The following is a 19,254-nucleotide window of genomic DNA, read 5'->3' as shown; positions in this document are numbered from 1 at the left end:
TACCTTTGTGTTCACTGAAATAAGAAGACTTTAGATAATTTTGAGTAGAATTACAACAATACCTATTTGAAGCTATGAAGAAATGATTCTTTCCTCAATGGTGGAAGCTTGAAAGAGGGGAGTGACATAGCTGTGGGAAAGGCACAGAACCCTGCTCAACACAAAGGGGAAAACGTTTTAAGCCACTTGGGAAAACAGCAAATGTTATCACATCCGGGATACAGGTAAATTTAGGTTTTAAATATGGGCAAATTGGCTAATACAAGTTGATAACCATCATCTTTAAAATCCTGAGGTTTGGCCTCCATGGCATTATTTACCTATCTTAAATTCCCAGCTTTCTTGAGCCCAGTGCCTTTTATTCATGGAAGCTTTGAGACAAAGTTTGCTGATTTCTACAACATAGGAAACATTTGAAATTTTAATGGTGATGGCAGAATATCTGTCAGTTACCTTGGACATATGTGATATATTAAGTTTTCCAGATACTTATTCTAGGGGAAAAAAAGAGATACTTATCAAAATCGTCATAGGATAGTAGACAGCCTACAATCTTAAGGCTGTCATGGTCTATTAAGTACAGCAAACATGCATGGGAAATACTGCATTAATTTCCCACAAATGAAATATTTTATTAACCCCTCTTTTCTTCTCCTGGCTAAAAAAGTCAAAATTGTTCTTACTTACCTCCTTATTTATTCTTACTCAAACTTCAAATCTTTCGGTTATTTTTGCAATGTCTCTCCTTACTCCTAGTTATTACACAGGTTATAAAATCCAGAACCCTGTTCCAGACAGGTTTTAACAGTACTTGTAAGTGTGGTAAAATGATTATGCTATTATTAAGTTCCAGAACTTTGAATAATGTGAAAGAGACTATGTGTGTTTTACATTTTGCTGTATTAACTAACTTTTAATTTGTGATATTTTATTGATACCCACTGTTTTCTCATTCTTACAATGAACTAAAGGAGTGAATATGAATATACCTAATAGTGATAGGGACCAAACCATATTGTCTGGTTCTTGTGATATTTTTGAGACAATAGGTATTTTTTTAATTCCTTGTTTTGCTGTATTTACCAAGCTACCTATTGCTACAAATAGGCACATACAAAGTGAATGGTTAATTCTCTTTCACTTAATAGGTGTAATTTGTGTAATTAACTGTGGTTTAAAACACGTAATAATCATCTCATCATTTTCTTAGTGCTATTGTCTCTGTGTGCACCCACTGATCTTAACAAGCCACAAGAATCGCAGCATTATGCCCTCGGTACAGTTCTACATTACCCTGCCCAGTATAGGCCTATTATATTTGCAACATAAATAAAACTGTTCCATACAGAAAAGAACTCTCTAGAATAATAATAATTTTACATAGAAATGCCTGATGTAAAACAATGACACAGAGCAGCATTCATGTGTTTACTTTGAAGTCAGTAATGCATGAGACTGCAGTATCCAAATGGATGCCCTTGTTTTATGGCTTGCCCACTATAGCCAACTTGATATCCAGCCAATTTAGCTAATCTGGGTTTAGCCAGATTCAAATAAAGTGAATGGTGTGTTCAATTTCCATATGGGATACTTAACTGTTTCAAGAAAAATACTTCAACATCCATAAGTGGCAATATAATTGTGGCCATTTCATAGATGTATGTATATGGTCACAAGGGAATGAGATAAAATACAAGATTTACAACACAAAGTTATTGCATCATTTCTATGTGGCAAGCTCCATTCTAAATTACAGGGGAAAAAAGCTTATGTATTTGTTATAGTAACCATTGGAGGTAGATAATATCATTATTCCTTTTTCATAGATGAGGAAATGGAGGAACAGAGAAGTTAAATCAACTATCTGAAGTTATAAGACTAGTTAGCTGTACAGCTGGGATTTTAACCCTGGAATTTGACTTAGATAATGTAACATATGACACTAGCATATACCCAAGTAGTGATATCCATAAATCTTTTTTATGAAGACAAGGATATAACTGGCCTTGAAGAACCTTTGTCTCCACTCTTCCAAGTTGGCATTTTAATTACTCACTAACATCTCATTTAAAATATGTTAATAATTTTTAAAATATATATTTTTAATATTGCCCTTTGGAAAATGCATGAGAGCTACTATGTGCTAAAATTATGTGATCAATTTTAATTTTATATATCTAAAGAAAATTGACTATAATTTGAAATTGCTAGTTCTACAGGAATGAGTCACCTAAAATATGATAAAAGCAGTAAGTAAGGCATACATTGAATAGATACCAAGACTTTCCTAAAAAGCCTGATGTTAGGCTGGTTGGCAAAGAATATGGATCAGCGAATATTTAATACACACTAGTGACGATTCACTTAATTGCACAATTGGATATTTTTATAGTGATAGGAAGATGTCCATTGATACTTCATAAAGAAATCATGGGTCATCACAGGCTATACTTTAAAAAAGAGTTTAAGCACTCACAAACATATGTAAACATGTATAGCTAGCTAGCTAGATAGATATAGATAGATAGAAAGACGTACAGATAGATAGATAGATAGATAAGGGCTAAATCATTTGAAATGTAAGTCAAACTGCTTCAGCTAGTTTAAGCAAAGAAGATTGTGTGGTTTTGTATCTTAAAATAATGTAAAGTCAGGAATAGATCTAACCTTTTTATGCATGTGTTACAGAGTGAAGCACTGATGACCCTTGGTTCTAAACGCTTATTTCTAGAATGTTTGTATAGTGAACAGCCTTGGAAAATGGAGATAGTGCCTCCCTCTAGAACAAGGATAAGGCATGCTTAGGACCATCATAAAATATTTGTTATTCTTAAACTTGGAGTTCCTGTTCTGTAATGCCACCTACTTGTTTACAGATATAATCTGGTATTCTCCCTATCACCATAGGGGAATTAGGACTTTGAGAAAACATGCAAAAATGATGACTCTGTGACCACTGCTATTGCTCTGAGTAATAAATGGCCCTTTGTCTCTAATCCAGGAGTCTTGTATATCATAGCAGCATTCACAAAACTGTGGCAGGCAACTCATTAGCTTGCAAATTTGGTAAAATATCAGACATCACAGTTATTTGCATTGAATACTAAAGAGGTTTATTTCATCCAGATTCAAACATCCAAAATGTTTCTTGTCCTTCTCTTCAAGGTTTCATTCATATTTCACATTCTTAGTATGGCACACACTTCGTTTAAATTGGAAATTTTCTGTTTCTCTTCAGAATCTCCTACCTTGTTTCCTGATTATTTTTTTCATAACACTTCTCTCTCTCCATATATATACACATGTGTGTGTGCATGCACACACAAACACATATATACATATTTTAATTTTTATCTGCATCTTCTCACAAAAATATGAGCTTGATTTTCTTTATCTTTATTAGTGACTGCTATGTTCCTAGTGTACCAAGAACATTATCTGTAACATAGTGGGTACTAAAAATTGTTTAGTGAATAAACAAGTGATTTCACTATATAAAATCTCAGAGAGTTATTGACATACATGCTATTCTCAGCCCAATCATCTTGCTCAGATAATTTGAAAAATATAATTACACCAGTCTAGATTACCTATCCCCTGCCATGCTCAGGAAGACAGGTGCTATTACTGCAAGAAAGGTGGAGATGAAGCCTAGAGGTAAAACCTATAAAAACAAATAAGAAATAAGCAAGCAAACAAACAAACAATAATTATAATAATAATATAGTAGCTCTCTGGTTGTCCCTTTGGAATTGAATTCCATAGAGTTTTTATATATTTCCAAAATATATCCAGGCATCTCACATAAAATAGCCCCACATAAAACTGCAAATAGTAGTCTTCCTTTCCCAAGGGACATGCTCATGCTTAACTACTGTATACAGCTATGAGTAGAGAACTTGTGAATAAAGAACCTCCTGTTTAATGAAACTTAGGTGTGTCACTTTGTGATACATCTAATTAATCTGAACACAGCTGCCTAATCTACAAATAAAAGTACAAACTTTATTTTTTCTTTTTTTTGTATTATTAGGATGTTTATTCTCCCCACAGTGAAATATACACCAAAAACATTACAATCAACATTGACACATAATTTTTGTAACAATAGGCAATTTGATTCTTAAATTTACACAACAATACAAAAGCAATAGAGAACCAAGATTATTTTTAATAAGAATGGCAAAACAGACTACTTACACTACCTGATTTCAAAACATAATAAAGTTACTGTAATGAAGATGATATCAATAGCAAAGACTTGGAACCAACCCAAATGTCCAACAATGATAGACTGGATTAAGAAAATGTGGCACATATACACCATGGAATATTATGCAGCCACAAAAAATGATGAGTTCATGTCCTTTGTAGGGACATGGATGAAGCTGGAAACCATCATTCTCAGCAAACTATCACAAGGACAAAAAACCAAACACCGCATGTTCTCAATCATAAGTGGGAATTAAACAATGAGAACACATGGTCACAGGAAGGGGAACATCACACACCGGGGCTTGTTGTGAGGTGCGGGGAGGGGGGAGGGATAGCATTAGGAGATATACCTAATGTTAAAGGATGAGTTACGAGGTGCAGCACACCAACATGGCACATGTATACATATGTAACTAACCTGCACATTGTGCACATGTACTCTAAAACTTAAAGTATAATAAAAAAAAAAAGAAAAGCTACTCTTTCCCCATTAATTTACTTGGGCAACATTGTCAAAAATCAAATGACTATACTGTATATGTCTATTTTTGAACTCACTATTCTATTTCATTTACCTATAATGTCTATTCTTACATCAAACTTTACTTTTTCTAAAATGACAAAAGTTTCGTAAACCAGTATTGGTTATTTCATGTGAACTGTAAAGACCATTTCTTGGAAAAATTGCAAACAAGAACTTATCCAGGTGTTCAGCATTTTGTCCAAATATTGTTAGCCAATCAGCATCACTCTGAGACTTTGTTTTATAAACATGGGATAGAGACTGTTTGTTTGTTTCTGCTTTTAAAGAACACACTCTGTTTCCATTCTTTACCCTCATCTCATATATCCTAACCTGGGTTTTCTACTTAACAGTAAAAGTTTTCCCCAGCATTCTATCTTTGGACCCATAATTTTTGTCTTCTCTTGACATGGCAAACTATTTAACAAATGACAAAAATTTCCACCACAGAACAAAACGCAATCATAATCATGATAAATTTTTTATTAAAAAATAGGGAAATAGGAAGCAATATAATAGGCAGAAAAAATATTCCATACACTGTCAGCCAGAGATGTGATATTGCATCCATTTTTTAATCATGTTCCTGGAGGTGGAGAGAGCTATAGACTGAAAAGTTTCTTTTAGCTGTGTTTTTCTAGCTTGAGTGTTATTTTAGGTATTGTCCATATGACACTAAACTGGACAACAGATTCTTATTTTGAAAGTAATATCATATAGATATCTATGTTCCCATGAACCAGTTTTAAGCACGAAGGTGATGTGTTATGTATTGAGAAATATTGGACTCATTTTGGCTGGAATTGAGGTTTCTCAATACCTGTCCCTTAACACTTAAATGACCATGTGTCATTTTCAATCTGGAGGGCTCCACTGCCAAACATTCAGTATTAGACTTCTCGCTGAGACAGCAGTGCTTGAGTCTGGATGCTAAACTTGTGATTTTCTTCTTTCCCATCAACCACACATCTTTCTAATCAACAGTTTCTGTCTTGGTTTCTACCACAGACTAACATGAAACAACATACTCCCTTGGAAAAACAGTATTAATTGGCTTTATGTCCCCCAGGATACTTCTAAGTGGATTTTATTTATTGGAAGAATAATTCACAAGGGAATAGCTTAAGAATAAGTCTGGAAGAACTAGGTTTCCCCATATCCCTCTGGCTTTCCCAAATATCACTATTTCTAGTCTCCCCACTTGTCAGCTATCTAGAAGCATTGACCAGAGGCAAAATAACCTTTATTAGAAAAGTGATATAATTCCCTCTCTCTTTTTTTGCTTTCAAATGGCCTCGTTAAGTTGAAGCCTGTTGTATTCTTGTACACTGCTTCGCTCACAAAAGGTAGCAGACAAAATTCAATCACCATTTTTCTACTAAGTTTTCCAAATGTAATTCTTTTTAAGAAATGATGTGTAAGAATGACATGAATAAATCTATGAGGCTACAAAAGAAAATAAAATAGAAACTGAAAGAATGTCGAGAATATATTCCTGGATGTGGAGATTTAATATTATAAAAGCATCTATTGTCACCATAGCAGTTTATAAATTCAACACAGAAAACCTTGTAAATAACTTGTCAAGCTGACTCTGAAATTTAGCCGAGAGAAATTATTAAGAATATTTTTTAAAAGTGAAAAAGAAGAATGGTGGAGAAATGATCATAACAAATATTTGTATAAATATGTATAAACATGTCTATCAAGTACAAAAATACAGTAGTTAAAACAATTGGTATCAGCTGAAGGCACGGCAAAGATAAAACAGACAATTGAAAAACAAAACCGGCCGGGCGCGGTGGCTCACGCCTGTAATCCCAGCACTTTGGGAGGCCGAGGCAGGCGGATCACGAGGTCAGGAGATCGAGACCATCCTGGCTAACACAGTGAAACCCCGTCTCTACTAAAAAATACAAAAAATTAGCCGGGCGTGGTGGCGGGCGCCTGTAGTCCCAGCTACGCGGGAGGCTGAGGCAGGAGAATGGCGTGAACCCAGGAGGCGGAGCTTGCAGTGAGCCGAGATCGCGCCACTGCACTCCAGCCTGGGCGACAGAGCGAGACTCCGTCTCAAAAAAAAAAAAAAACAAAAAAAAACAAAACAAAAAAAAAACAAAACCAACCTGAGCATATATGATATTTAATATATTACAAGTTTGTCATTTTGAAGATATAGAACATTCTGTTTAACAAACTATATTAGGACAATTGTCTACACACATGGACTAAATAAAATTTGAGTTCCATATTACATATAAATAATATAATTCTAGATGCTCTAAAGACTTAAAAATAAAACATCATTAACATAGTGTAAATAAGAGAGGAAAAGATTAAACCACCGAGCAGTCATTGGTTTGAATCTCTTGCAGAGGAAAGACAGAGGAAACTTATCTTTCTAGCTCAGGATCTGGCAACTCTCAGGGCCTTAACCCAAGCAGTTTCACATTTTGTGGTGTGTGTCTTGCAATATTGCTCAGGCTTTTTCACCACTGAAAAAGAGAATGGAAATGGTATTAAGAATAACAGACTCCAGGGACACAAATGTTGGAAATCTCTTTTTTTCTGTCTCTAACTCTGCCTATCCCTTTTTGTCAACATCATTTTCCACTACTATGGGTGCTTTTCTCTTTATTACAGGGACCATAAAAATATGCAAGATCCATATACCATAGTGATCCTAGATGATGAAGGATTATTTTTCTATGTTTTGGTATATAAAATGCTAGGGAAGGACTCAGATTAGCCTACTTCTGTTCCATTGTTCATATTTAACTTATAATCGAGACTAGGTATATGGGATGTGTATCACTTAACTGTAAACCAAATAATGCTGCATAAAGAACCAACCATAACATCTCAATACACCAGCATTTATTGAGCTCACAAGTCCAAAGGATAGCTCATCTGGTCTAGTCAGCTCAGCTCTGCTCCACACATCTGTCATCCTCCTTCTAGCTTAGACGTGCTCTTCTCATGGTGATGGCAGAGTCACAAGATGGCAAGAAGAAACATGCAAGGCTTCTTTGGGTCTAGGATTCTATCTAGCACACTGTCTATTCTACTTCATTTTATTCATCAAAGCAATTCACATGACTAAATCCAAAGTTAAGTGAAATGTTAGTAAATGTACTGCACTTCTTTAAGATCCTTCTTGTAAAGGAACTAAAGGATCACATAGCAAAGAGTATGAATCCAGAAAGAGTAAAGAATTGCAGCCAGTAATGGAACTGAATCCAAGAAACAGTGAATAGTTCCACTGACATTTATGCTTACTCCCATGGTCTTAAAACAAGAGCCTGTTGTCAGAAGACAGAAAATGGGGGAGTTTGATAGAGCTAATGCTAACTTGACCACATACAAAATCACATATGTAAACTAGTTTTACAGACAGATTTAATGGCATAAATATGAAATCCTTTAAAGAAGAGAGATACTTTCATTGTTAAAGTGTATAGATGTCCACAAGTCCTTCATTCTCAGTAACCTCTTCTTTCTTCTAGACCTTAGTGTACTCTGCATATTAGAAATGAGTAAACAGAAAACCCATACCTTGCTGTTATCAGGGGGAATATTGAGCAGTATTACAGAGAAAGTGCGACAGAGTTCATATTTCTATTCAACTAACTGAAACTGGAAGTTACTTTTTCTCCAAGTAGCATAAACTCTTCTGCTGCTACAGGGATTGCAGAGAATACACATGAACAAAAGATAGAATCTGTGGAAAGCTATATTATCATAAAAGTGAAAAACAATGGGTTGTTCACCAATTATTATTAGTTTTAGACTTTTTACTGGATAGAAGCTCTAACAATACGTAGCATTGTTAGTAGAATAAATTTTAATAAACTGTGACCTGTTTCTATGTGTCACAAATTATAGATAATTTTAATAAAATGTGTAAAGCAATATAGAGATAATATTATTTTAAAATATTAATGCAGGCCTAATACAAGGAAATGATCTCCACTACAGAACTATAAAGGGACAAAAATGTATCAACATACCATATGAAAAATACAGAAAAATAAGTGTCATATGTCCTTAATGAAAATTAATATCACTTTATAAGTTTTTTAAGTTATTACTAGCTTTAAACACATAGTTTCTTTTTTTTTACATTTCAAAATATTCAAGTTAAGGAGGAGTTCTTTCATTTATTGTTATTAATAGATGTCTGGCCTGTTAGAAACAAAATACTGGTTAACAGTACAGACTTTTCATTCAGACACCTTGGTGTATTAACCTAGTACTCAACTACATGCTGTCTGTGTGTTGGAGCTCTAAAAGGAATAATCTTCCCCTGTGACCAGTGTTTGCAGGAGGTCAGGAGGTTAGACACATAATTACTGGGGTTATGTGGAGGTGGATAACAGGGTGGATGATGAATGGGCAATTAAAATATATTATCCAACTTACATTAAACACTATCAACCCATTACTTTCTGTTAAATTCCTCTATTTTAGGTCCTTCATGCCACTTACTAATATTACTATTTACTTATTCTATTTATTTTTAATACCTACTAATTATAAGCCTTATGATGAGGGGAAATATAAGCTATGTTTCCTGCTATATCCCCAGAGTACAGAATAGTGTAGGATCATAGTACACAATCAATGTACATTTGTTAAATCAATTTGTTGTCTACTATTCAATCAGGTAATGAACAAAGAAACTTAGAAGAGAACAGGAAATTTGGAACCTTGTTATCTTACATTCTAATTATGTCTGTGTGTGTGTGTGTGTGTGAATGTGTGTGTGTAAATTTATACATGCTAATATGTCTGTATGAATTAAAGTCCCACTATTCTCTCTTTTTAACATTTCTTTTGTGGATATCATGTAAACTTGGCCTATGTCAATAACTAATCATGACCTGCAAACATTACTGTTGACTCAAAAATGATTCAATTCTCGCAGGAAGTAATTTACACATTAAGAGAACTGACTATCTTAGGAAGTCATTTTTACAATTAATGTAAAACTCTCCTTGATCATACAGATCGATGAGCCCAATTTGCCTCCATCTCTAGGCTTTACCACGTGTATTATTGCCTTTGCTGCATTGATTGAAGAGGAAAGAGTTAATGTAGCTCCAAAAATGCACTATACATTCTGATCCAAGATATTAAGGATGTTTTAGATTCCACCAGGGAAAACACTAAAACATAAATAGAAATGAATTATGGTGTTATTTAATTAACTGGGAAGTTCAATGTGCACTAGAGACAGTTTATTACAATAAATAGAGCATCCTATCCTTGCAGTGCATTGTAATGAATATAAATCAAGGATTTTTTTTTCCTCAAAGAAAAGCATTCACCAATTTCCTATAAACTGTACCTAAGGGCCTCATTAAATTAATACTTCACTAGAATGCTTCATTATTTTGCAGACATTATGTTATGGGGCATCTCTGCCACATTCAACATCATTCATCACTGGTTTCTCAGTGAAACACTCCTCTTTTAGCTCACATGAGATCTGTGCTCTCCTTGTTCTCCTCATAACTTTCTATAACTGCTCCTGTTCAGTCTTCTTCATAGCTTCTTCCAATAATTATCTCTTAACTGTTGAGGGTTCCCAGAGATTTCTTCACGCCACAATTTTCTCTAAGCACAGCATACTGAAAAAGTACTTATCATTTCTCCTAAAATTAATCTCAACTTCAATAATTAACCTTTCATTTGGTGGCATGGTCATTCAGTCTGTTATTCAAGCTAGAATACTTGAGTTCACCTCTATCTCATCCCTCTCCCTTTTTGCCACATCCATTTAATCCAGACTTCTGTTCTCTTTGTCTCTACAATGTATTTCAAGTCTATCTTCTCCATCTCAATCCTACCATGGATCCAATGAACACATTCGTTTATCTCATTTGAATTGCCTCCACAGTCCTCCAGCCAATTTTGCTCCATCCCCACACTGCCTGAGAATTTCAATTCAAATTCATCTTTTGCAGTTGTTTTTGAAATATCTGGAAATAGATGGAGTAAAGATTGTGATATTAAGTAACCCTGTCATATTTGTGCTGAATTTTTGCCTATTCATTGCATATTCTCATGCCAAACTCACAGTATACAAAAACTACCAACATCTGGGATAGTAAATGACATTCAAAATAAATTGCTTTATCACATATCTAGAGAATAACAATCAACAGGATACATAATACAGATAAATAATACATGACTGTTACAATCCTCAGTTCTTCCTATGAAACTGATTCTTTTTAAATTGTCCTAAAGAATATTTTTTCATCATGCCACTCACTTACTCAAAAAATTTTAATTATTGTTCATTGCTTTTAATGTCATGTGTAAACTAGTTAATTATTTAAAGCATTGTTATTTTATCTCACTGTATCTTTTAAATTGTGGCCTCTACTTCTTGTAGCCTCAAACTCTGATTTAATCAATTTTTTAAAAAATTTTCAAAATATTGTGCTCAATTTTGACTTTGCACTTCTCTTTTAATAACATTTGTTTGTCACCACCATTCAACTTCATCGTCCAAACCTATAAATCTTTCAAGGCCTAATTGAAGTCCAACCACTTTCCCTGAAGTCATTCCAGAACTATTTAGTTCCTCGAGTTATTGCCATTCTCAGAGAATTATTGCCTGAAATTTTAATTTGTTAATTAATTGTATATGGTGCAATCTTTTTAACTCTTTAATATTTTTAATTTTAATATTTTATTTATACTCGATGTTACTACATTTTGTTTCTGAGAGCAAATACTCTGTTTCATAACTATTTATAACTTATTGGATGTTTTCCATGATCTACAATGGCCTTGAATTTTATTTTAAAGATAAGGATTTACTCATCATATTATTATACTAATGTACTTGTCTCCTCAGATTTTATTTTTGTCCAGTAATACAACAGAGTTTAAAAATATTTATAGATCATGTAAAAAGTGCTTAAATAGAAATTATGAAAATAAAGTTGTACAGCTTCTCTACATCTTGTGTTTATTTTTAAAAATGTAACTTTTTTGAGGTGGAATACATTATATCAAAATGATTTTACACAATCATGCTAATTTTTAATTTTTATTTTCTTTTATCTCAGTAAATAATTTGAAAATGATTATGAAACACCATTAAGTTTACCCACCACTGTTGAAATAGTATAAAGTGTACAAACTTGCTACATAAACACAACTTGAAACTTTTATTCTAGAGGCAGGCACAGTCAACTGATCTGCATATAACAATACAACCAGCAAATGAAATAGACAAAATGGAATATCACAAATCAATTTTTCAAGCTTCTACCAAAATAGCTGAAATGGCCTCCTCATAAATTAATTAAGAACTAAGGTAAGATGCTCAATAGAATGTAAAACCTTAGATATAATTTTAATTTTCAGAGGTTCAGAATGCACAGAAACTTTTTTCTTCATTTTTAATAGTCTCGGGTAGTTGGAGAATTGCAGAATGAAAACAGTAGGCAAACAGTAGTAGAAATATTCTTTTCCATTTTTATGGTTGTAATGAGTTATAATATAGGCTTTTTTGAGCTTTTAAATGTCCCCGTAGGATCCTGGCCACTTTCATTTGGAATACAATAGAATGCTTGCACTTGAGCTACATATCTTTTGAAATTAGCAGAATACAAAGCAGCCCTAATATTCAGACTGTCCTGTCAGTAATTTCTATTGAGATTATTGTCTAAGTACATTTAGGAATCTGGCTGACAAGAGGCATTTAATGAAACTTTTTATGACACACCATTCTTTTTTGTTAAATGAACACAAAGAGATCTAGACATAGCACTGTTATAGAGAGTAATTTATAAATTTTTCAATTATTAAAATGCTTTTTTCTAAATGGGTTTCAGAACTATCAAACATTTTACCTTCAAAACTACAAACATTATAAGTAAAGAAGTACCATTTTTCTTACATTGGCAGGTCACTAATAATTTTTGAACCTAAATTTTGAGCATTCTTAGAGTCTTTTAAAGTCAAGAAAATTGTTGAAATGACTATGTTGTAAAAATTATATAAATACACTCTAAAAAGCAATCCAAATATTCGGATACAAGGTGGCATATGTTACAGGGAAATACATATAATAAAATAACAATAAAACTGAGTGGAGACTAAAAGCAGAGGTATTTGAATTAAAATATAATTCATTTCCTAAAATATAGGTTATTTGTTGATAATCTGATACTGATAATTCTATAGAATTAAATTCATAGATTAGAAATTTGTACCAATTAAAGATGATGTTTTCTAATGTATTAGGAACCAACCTGATAATTTCTTGCTTGTAACATTATTACTCTCCATGAAGATAAGATCACCAGTAGTGAGAGTTAGGAGTCATTTCAGATAACTAGAACTTAACCACTCTTTATTGCAATTCAATTTGACTTGAGAAAGGCAAATTATAACTAGAGTTTCTTATATCAACATATATAATGTATCAAACTTTGAATAAAAATATAATTATCAAAGCAAATATAATGAAATCACAGGAAAGAATAACAGCATATATTTCTGAATCAATTTTGTGTCCTAGGTCCCTTTGAAAAATTAATGAAAGATATGGACCCTCTATTTAGAAAAAGTAGATATTCACTTAAAAATATAAGTTACAAAAGTTTAATCAATCCCATAATACCTGGCCATGGACTCAAAGAGGTCCATGAAGACCAAAGTTATTTTTCTGTGTTAATCTAATGCAAGTTTGAAACACTAGATAGAATGCAGCAGTTTGATGTAAAATAAAAACAAAAATTATAAACATACTGCTTTAAATCATTTGAATATGAGTTGAAAAGGGGAAAATAAAGAAGAAGGGAACGAAAAATTAAAGAGAAAGGAAAAGGAGATTAAGGCATTCCCACTTCTCTGATAAAAATTCAACCTCTAACATCACTTCTTAAAGCAGGCGTCCCCAATCCCTGAGCCATGGACCACCAGTACTGGTCCCTAGCTTGTTAGGAACTCACATGCATACCAGAAGATGAGTGGCCAGTGAGCCAGTATTACTGCCTGAGCTCCACCTTCTGTCAGATCAGCAGCAGCGATCACAATAGGAATGAAAACTCTATTGTGAACTGCCCGTGTGAAGGATCTAGGTTGCACACTTCTTGTGAGAATCTAACTAATGCCCGATGATCTGAAGCGGAACAGTTTCATTCCAAAACTATCCCTTCATTCTCATTCGTGGAAAAACTGTCTTCTATGAAATCAGTCCCAGTCCAAAAGGCTAGGCACCGCTGTCCTAAAGTATAATTATAATAGAGACAGGCACAGTACACACAGTTGTGCCAACTGATCAAACGATATGTGAAAATTATAATTCATTATAGAGGTTTTGCTTTGATCCCTTTAGTCATGCATACACTTGAATGGCGTGTGCATCTAAAAAAGTTGTGATTGAAGACAAAAAAAAAAAAGAGTCCCTTTTCCTGGCCTAATTTTTTTTAATTGAGTTTACATTTAGAGTAGTTTTAAGTTCAGATCAAAAGTGAAGAGAAAGTTAGTACAGAGTTTCCACATCTCCCTTCCTATCTTCCCTGCTCCACAACCCACAGAGACAGCTTTCCCATTTGACATCTTGCACCAGTACGGATATTTGTTACAAAAAATTAACCAACCCTGACACATCATTATCACCCAAAAGTCCATAGTTTACCTGATGGATCCTTCTTTGTGTTGTACATTCTTTGGGTCTTGACAAATGTATAATGACATATATGCTCCACATTAGTATCATGTAAAACAGTTTCACTGCCCTGAAAATCCTCTGTGCTCCATCTATGCATCCCTCCTTATCCTGCAAATCCCTGTAAATTATTGATTTTTTTTTTTACTGCCTTCATGGTTGTACCTTTTTAAGAATGTCATGTAGTTGAAATTATGCAGTAGGTAGCCTTTTCAGATTGGCTTTTAAGGTTCCTTCATTTCTTCTTGCAGTATCATAGTTTAACTCCTTTTAGTGCTATAATATTCCATTGTCTGGATGTACTACAATTTATTTGTCCATTTACCTACTGAAGGATATCTTGGTTGCTTCTAAGTTTTGGTAACTCTAAATAAAGCTATTATAAACATTTGTGTGCAGGTTTTTGTGTTGACAGAAGTTTCAAGAGTGTGATTGCTGGATCACATGGTAAGAGCATGTTAAGTTTTGTAAGAAAATGCCAACCTCTCTTTTAAAGTGACTATACATTTTGCATTTCCACCAACAATATAAGAGAGTTCCTGTTGCTCCACATCCTTACTAGCATTTGGTGTTGTCAGTGTTTTGGATTTTAGCCATTCTAACAGGTTTGTACTAGTATCTTATTGTTGTTTGAATTTGAAATTATCTAAATACATATGTTGTTTACATGCCCTTATGTTGAAAAATATGAGAAATAAATTGTATCTGCTTCACTTATTTTTCTGGGAAATCTTTCTGACACAGTGAGATGAATGATAAAAGTTCTTCAATTATGTCCTCTCATTATTTTTGATTTGTAACTAAACAATATTTGAATTGCCTTAATAAGATTCTTGAGATAGTAAATCACTGCAATCTCCTGATGTGACCCCTGTGGAAAATTTAAAAATTTTCAAATTATGTCATGTATTTGTAGGTTCAGATGTGGGCTCTATTTTTCAGATAATATATTCCCCATATCATTAGGTGCATCCAAAGTTGACCAGAGGAGAATACGATTTCCATAGATGAAACAATAATGTTGACAGTCTTTCAGTAATTGTCATCAGATTGAAGCAATTAATAAGTGTGCAGTGTTAAATTAATTACATTTATTTTTCACAGGTGACTTTTAAAAAGTTTGGGTTTTTTTTTTTTGTTTTTCTTTTGGGGGGAGAGGCTTAAAAAACAAACTTTATTCCTAATTATTTTTAAAAAATGTTAATTCAGAAACATTTAACAGATTTCATTTAAACTCATATGGTCATAAAAGTCAAACTATCAAACAAAAATAGCATTGTGCACTTAACCACTTTTAATGATGAACCTTTAAGAGGAAACATGTAGAGACTCCCACACAATTTGGGAGCCATTAGGCAACATATATTTAATATTAAGCAAAGACAGCATTAAAAACTAAAAATCCTCAAATTTCAAGAGAATGCCTGATCAAGTCTTTGATATGCATTTGCACATGAGAAAAGAAATATTTTAATTTAAAAGAAACCAAGTCTGAGTGCTTACCCTTTCTTCAAATATAATCTCCTGTCCACCCTTCATTTTATGACTGCATACTCCTCACTCTACTTCATCTACACTGAACCAGTGTTAGTTCAACATGATTGGCTTCACTCAAAGCCCTCTAGATCCCATTTCATATATCCCATCGACCACCATTATCCCCTTACATGTTTGCACAACCTTATACTGAGTATTACATTGTAACAGAGCTTGGGAATTTCAGTTATCCAAAGGTAATTACATATACACACGATTCTGTTTTATTGCACAGTTCACAATATAGCCGGTGATTATACCGCCAACCATGTTAAGATGAATATCGACTATGCAGACAAAACCATCGATTTTGTCCCCAACCACAAATGAAACAAGAAAGACACACATATTCGCCACCATATAAAGGTTGTGTTTACTCTGTGGTGCAGTCATGAAGGCTCATATCACTCTCAGTGTGTTAAATACAGAATTCATAACATTTCTGGTGGCATCACACATGAAGTATAGGACACAAGACCATAAATGTCCTGCACTCATGAGCCACTTGTGCCACATACGTAACAGAAAGGCCACTTTTAAAGCTATTCAGATATTTAATCATGTTTGCCCTTTTAATTTTTTTTTCTTTTTTTGAGACAGAGTATTGTTCTGTAGCCTAGGCTGCAGTGCAGTGGTGAGATCTTGGCTCACTGCAACCTCTTCCTCCCGGGTTCGAGCGATTCTCCTGCCTCAGCCTCCCAAGTAGCTGGGATCACAGGCATTGGCCACCATGCCTGGCTAATTTTTTGTATTTTTAGTAGAGATGGGGTTTCACCATGTTGGCCAGGCTGGTCTCGAACTCCTGACCTAAAGTGATCCACCCACCTTGGCCTCCCAAAGTGCTGGGATTACAGGCATGAGCCACCATGCTGGCCTGCCTTTTCAAAATTATTACCACACTAGTTCACATTGAAGGTAAAAACAACAGTTAGAATCTCTTACTAACAACACATTTTGACTTCAAGCACAGACAAAGCTGTTGGTTACAAGTTCTGTTGAATTTTTTTGTCAAATTTAAAAAGTCTATAGGACAACACAAAACCATCCCTGGTAATGTATTTGCAGTTTGGTCTTCAAAAGCTGTAAAGAGTGACACAGAAATAAAAAAAAAATACTGAGTTAAAAACCATTAAAAGTATTTATTAATAATTGTTTTTAAACATCACTTATTTGAGACAGCAGAAACCAAAGAGTTTTCCTTAGAATTCTCACTTAGCTTGTATTTCACAAAAGTGAAATCTGCTTTAGAATTCAGATTTTTACCATCTGTATGGAGTGTAAAGACAAAAGGAAGCCCAACAAAACCAAAGGCCCAATGGTGTCTATTCCCAGGGCCAAGGTATTAGCCCAGGCTAACCCAACTGCCCTGTGCTGAGTAGCTGGATACGCTTGTCAGTGCTCAGAGTCATGCACATGAATTAGTGGGTCAGGCACCAAGGTGCCTTTATTCATTTATTTCTCAAATTCAACTCCTTTCAAATCCCGACTCTGTTTAATAGGTCAAAGGATGCTATTCATCTTTATTTGGTGCCAAATTATTATCTTTTAATCCTTACATCTACACCTTGAATGTAAACTGCAATATCCAGCACAATATCGTCAGACAGAGGTGCTGTATGGTTACTTAGCTTCATTACTGCCTGGCTAATGCTTAATATGCTTCATCCTTTACAGCTGAAAGAAGGATGTTCACTGTATTTAACCAGCCATACTGCATTTAGATGTAAACAGCTTTTATGGGCTATTTGCCCAGAAACTTTCAGTAAACTACCAAGTTGAGGCCCTGATTTTATTTTGGTCAGTATGTGCAAATATTCACATGCAGTTACCCAGAAAGAAGAAAAACTGGTTAACAAGAAACCTACCACCATGCCAGATGCTGGAAATAAATCTTTACAGAAAGGGTTTTAAGATTCATAATCCACTTTTTCAGTCTGTCTCTTATATTTCATTAGTCAATTGGAAGTGCCATATGAATCATTTTGCTTTATCTGGAAAAAATATTTTCACATTTTCCAATTCCTTTGACAAAGAAGTTTTCGTCTATCAAGGGATGAGAATGCTATTTGGCTATTGCCTACTTTTAGAATTCAAACTAACTCTTCAAATGTCTTCATTTAGAGCATATTCTCTCAAACTATCTTATTGTTTTACTAACACAACGGTAAAATTGGGTTTCCAAAATGTCAAAACCCTAATGGAGTCTCTATTTCCAAAAGTGAAATAAAAGACAGCTAACACTGTGAAGTGAAAACTATCCTGAGCCTTTTTCCCACTCTGAAACATTTAGAAACTAGGGAGAAAAAAGTGGGATTGCATTAACAGACTTCCAAAGCAAAATGTTATGGAAGTGTTTATCTTTTAAAAGGAGAGTTTTAAGAGAATCGGATGCTTGAATATGACCAACTCCTACTCAAGGGGAAAAATAACCACAGACCTTTGCTGAGATGGCCCCAATAATTCAAAGAAACCAAGCTAACCAGAATTTGATCTATACACAATTAGTATGAAAATTTCTTAACAGAATAGAACACCTATAACAACATTTAAGTCCCTTCATCTTTTGACAATGAAATAAGTGAAATCAACATAAGGATATTTTGGAAGCGTTGAAGGTCACAGTCAGAATCAAACAGAAAACTTTCAAACCTAGAAAGCAAAATGGGAACTTTCATAACTCCTTGATCTACCATATCTAAACAGAAATAGTATCATGACTATCCAATAGGTACTTAGTTTCAAAACGAATACAAGCAATTTATCATGAAACGCCTACACCTAATAAGCTGTTTTTCTTCTTTGTTCTGCCCCATTGTCATATGCTTGAGCTTAATGAAGACTATCCTCTGCAGCTGCTCCTGAAGGCAGAGACACAAGCCACAAGCAATGGAGTAACAAAGGAAGCCTGAGGAGCCCCTGGCCCCCGAGGACCTTCTCTCTGGCCGTTCACAGCCACTTATGTTTCAATGCAGAAGATTTCAAGACTGGTTTGAGAAAAATAATCCTATTTTGGGGATTAGGTTCCCTGTCAAAGGCCATCAGATGGACAGCTATTTATCAGGCAATTAGCCTAAGGCTCTTAGGTAATGATAAAAAAAAAAAAACAAAAAAACAAAAAACAGAAAACAAAACAAAAAAATCCCTTATATTTTCCTATTGGAATCTTTTATTCTGTTTTATTGAGGCTTAAGCAAAACAGCTTTGCCCATAACTCACTGTGGCCTGGAGTTATGACACCAACTTGTATTTGGCCAACTAAGAAAGAGGCCAAACTGCATTCTTCTTA

Source organism: Gorilla gorilla, chromosome 5 (genome assembly GCF_029281585.2).
Source record: "Gorilla gorilla gorilla isolate KB3781 chromosome 5, NHGRI_mGorGor1-v2.1_pri, whole genome shotgun sequence".
NCBI lineage: Eukaryota > Metazoa > Chordata > Mammalia > Primates > Hominidae > Gorilla > Gorilla gorilla.
Note: the sequence above shows the minus strand (reverse complement) of the source record.